Raw genomic sequence first — 3,624 nt, 5'->3', positions numbered from 1 at the left:
GATCTCTAGAAGTTTTTCATCTTACGAAACTGAAAACTCTATGCCCATCAAACACTAATTTCCCCTTCCCTCCCTCCAGCCCTAGGCAACCCCTTTTCCACTTAGTGTTTTTATGATTTTTGACTACTCTAGATACGTCATATAAGTGGAATCATACTATATGTGTCCTTTTATGACTGGCTTATTTCACTTAACATAATGCCCTCGAGTTCATCCATGTTGCAGTAGGTGTCAAAGTTTTCTCCCTTTTTAAGGCCAAATAATATTCCATCGTGTACGTATACCACGTTTTGTCTATCAATTCATTCATCAGTGGACATTTGGGTTGTTTCTACCTCTTAGCTATAGTGAATAATGCTGCAGTAAACACGAGTGTGCAAATATTTCTTCAAGATCCTGCTTTCAATTCTTTTGTATATATACCCAGAGGTTGAATTGGTGGATCATATGGTAGTTCTATTTTTAATTTTTTGAGGAACCTCCGTACTGTTTTCTATAGCGGCTGCACCATTTTGCATTCCCGCCAACAGTGCGCAAGGACCCCAATTTCTTCCTGTCCTTGCCAACACTTGTTTTCTGTTCTTTCAATAATGGGAGAGTGGCCATCCTGATGGGTGCAAGGTGATAGCTCGCTGCAGTTTTGATTTGCATTTCTCTAATGTTTAGTGATGTTGAGCATCTCTTCATAGGCTCATTGGCTGTTTTTTGAGCCTTTTAATACATATTGCCAAAACTTCTTCCAGAAATGTTGGGCCAGTTGAAACTCCTGCCACGAATGTGAGGGCAATTCTCCTTGCTTCGAGCCAACATTGTGCACCCCTCAAATTTTAAAAGTTCCCCTGAAATAACGTAGATGAAATAGTAAGCCAGCCGTCCACATTTGCCTTGTAATGCTAACAGCTACACACAATCTTTGAAAATAAAATTTCCTCGAATTGGGCAAAGAACGGGGCTGACCTTGATTTTCTTCTCTTATCAGGAGCACCAGGACCCAAGACTTGGTTTTGTAGGATTTTCAGAATCCTTTTCCTGTGTTAAACAGTTGCATGGCTCCTGAGTTTTATCATTAAGATTTAAATGGCCATTGGATTTGGAACATTTTGAGCATTCACATCAAAGATTGCTCCAGAAAGAAGCCCTTGGGTTTGAGTGACAAGCTTAAGAAAGACCTGCCTTGTTATTCTTGGTCCTCCACTGCCGGGTCCATTGTTTTTCTCTGCTGCTCCTGCCAACTCTTCCATAATACAGTAAAAATCAAAGCCCTAAGTAATAGGAGGTTATTTGCAAATGGTATTCTTTTTTTAAATAGAGCGGTTCCTTGTTAATAAACGAAATTTATTGAAAAGTCTTTTGAGAATCCTCATGAGTAGGCAGAGGCTGGACAGTCTGTTCTCAGCCACCAGTGGTGACAAGATGAAAGCAAGAAAGTGGCTCTCTGTCGGCTTCTAACATTTCTCCCAAGGAGCCCTCTTTTAAAATAAGGGTTTTGCACATTTCCCAAGTATATCTTCATATGAACTTAAAAGTTCTGGCCACTTTTCAGCCCAGCCATTCACACGGAGTTCCATCCATATTCTCTTGAGCCAAGTGAATGCAGCTTTCCAAAACACAGCCAAGTACCCGGCTTTCCCTGACGGGTATTTCCAGAAACAGCAGGGGTGGAGGGCGTAAGGCCCCCCAAGAGTTCTTGCAATCATTCAGGGACTTAGTAACGGGCAAGAACTCTAAGGATGAGCCACCCACCAAGTTTCGTGTCGTCAGCAAACCTATTATGTCTTTATTTCTGTCTCAACTCGTCACGAAAAGTATGTGAACTATATTATGGAAATTCATACAAAATATAAACATTGTGCAAGGAAACTGGGTGTCAGTTGGAGTCCCAAAAGAAGACCGAGGCACATTCCAAAGAGGATAATTTGAGGAAGATTTACTTATAAAAATGTGGGTGCAGGGAAACCCCAAGGAATAATGCAGCAATCGGGACTGGCAGCTGCAAGGCTGTTAACACCTTCAGGCCCAACGGGCAAAGAAAGGAAGAATTTACTAGAACCCAGAAAGAGAGAGGTCTGGAATGTCGACAGAAGCCTGAAAGCAATGAGGTACCGGCACGCAGTACCATGTGGATGAACCCTGAAAACTGCACAGTGAAGGAAGCCAGTCGAAAGGCCACAGACTGTATGGTTCCATTTAAAGGAATTGTCCAGAAAAGGCGAATCCACAGACACAGAAAGTGGACGAGTGGGGAGGGAGGGATGAGGAGTGAGTGCTAACGCTTCCAGGTTTCTTTTTGGGGGGTGATAAAAAAGTTCTGGAATGAGATAGTTCTGATCATTGCACAGTTCTGTGAATGTACTATAAACCGCTGAAGTGCTGTACTTTCAAATAGTGAAATTTATGGCATGTGAATTATATCTTAATAAATGTTTTCAAAAGAGGGGGAAAGTACGAACTTTGGTGGAAAGGCAGAGTCCGCCCAAGGCAACCTAGTAGGGGGAAGGGTGTGGAGGAGGGAGGATGAAGGCGGGGAGACCAGGGGAAAAATACAGTGACCTCCCCTCCCCGCCTCCTTCTAGCTGACTTTGGCTTTCCATTGGCCAAACCCAACTGTAAGCCAATGGGCTAGCGAGCATTTGGTGTAGCCTAGATGGGTACCAAGACAGAGCATGATGAGAAAGATGCCGAGTAGATCTGGAGGGCAAATGGAAGACATCGGCCACCCCAAAATAAAAGGAAGATAAGAATATATAGGCGAGACGAAGCTGGGGTAGGGAGACTTGATAAAATACATCTGTAAGCTACTCTCTAGTTGCCGGAGTTAGTTCAGATTTGCTTATGACCTTCCTAGAAACCAGCACGGAGGGGATGCTATCGGGAAGGAGATCTATGCTGTCCGTTAGGTAAAAACAAGCTCAGGAGAAAGACGTTCCGCCGAAGGGTGGACACAGCCGCAGGCTCTGTGCTTACCAGGCTGCAGTCACGGCCTGGGAAAGACACGAGAGGAAAGTGGAAACTGGGTTCGCTGCTCTTCTCTGCCAGCTGAAGACTCACAACCACTTCCTTCCCTACACTCACAAGGCGGGTGGTGCGCCCTTAAAAAATCCTCTCAATACCGCAGAATCACAGGGCATCCAGCACACTCGTTTAGGGCTCGGTCCTGGGCTCAGACCCCTTGAGGTTTTTAAAATTATTATTATTATTATTATTATTATTATTATTTATACCTACAGCACCTGGTCTTCCTAGGTGGACTCCCATCCAAGTACTAATCAGGCCCGACCCTACTTAGCTTCCGAGATCAGACATCAGGCTTATTCAGGGTGGCATGGTCATAGATCATGGACCACGGCTCCACTGGGGCGCAAACCCAGGACCTTCTGCGTGTAAAGCAGATATGCTAACTGCTACACTATGGAACCACGTCCAGACCCCTTGAGTTTAAACCCCTGCTCTAACAGTTAATTCTCTGCGGCCTGTGGGTAAGGACTTAGTCTGTAAAATGGGAGGAATTAAAATCCACACCTCGTAGGGTGGTTGTGAGATCAAATAATTCATGGCAAAGACATAGCACGGCTCCTGGCACGTGACAAAGTGCTTAATAAATGTCTAGTTGGCCATAATGATGAT

At 44.3% G+C, this 3,624-nt stretch overlaps 1 pseudogene; it reads right to left on the bottom strand.

The window, feature by feature from the left end:
- Nucleotides 1-3,218: 3,218 nt before the first annotated feature.
- Nucleotides 3,219-3,334, bottom strand: LOC111743341 (annotated as a pseudogene).
- Between the last annotated feature and the right edge of the window lie 290 nt (nucleotides 3,335-3,624).

Source organism: Pteropus vampyrus, unplaced genomic scaffold (genome assembly GCF_000151845.1).
Source record: "Pteropus vampyrus isolate Shadow unplaced genomic scaffold, Pvam_2.0 Scaffold111, whole genome shotgun sequence".
In the NCBI taxonomy this organism is placed as follows: domain Eukaryota; kingdom Metazoa; phylum Chordata; class Mammalia; order Chiroptera; family Pteropodidae; genus Pteropus; species Pteropus vampyrus.
This window is presented reverse-complemented; position numbering and strand designations above follow the sequence as displayed.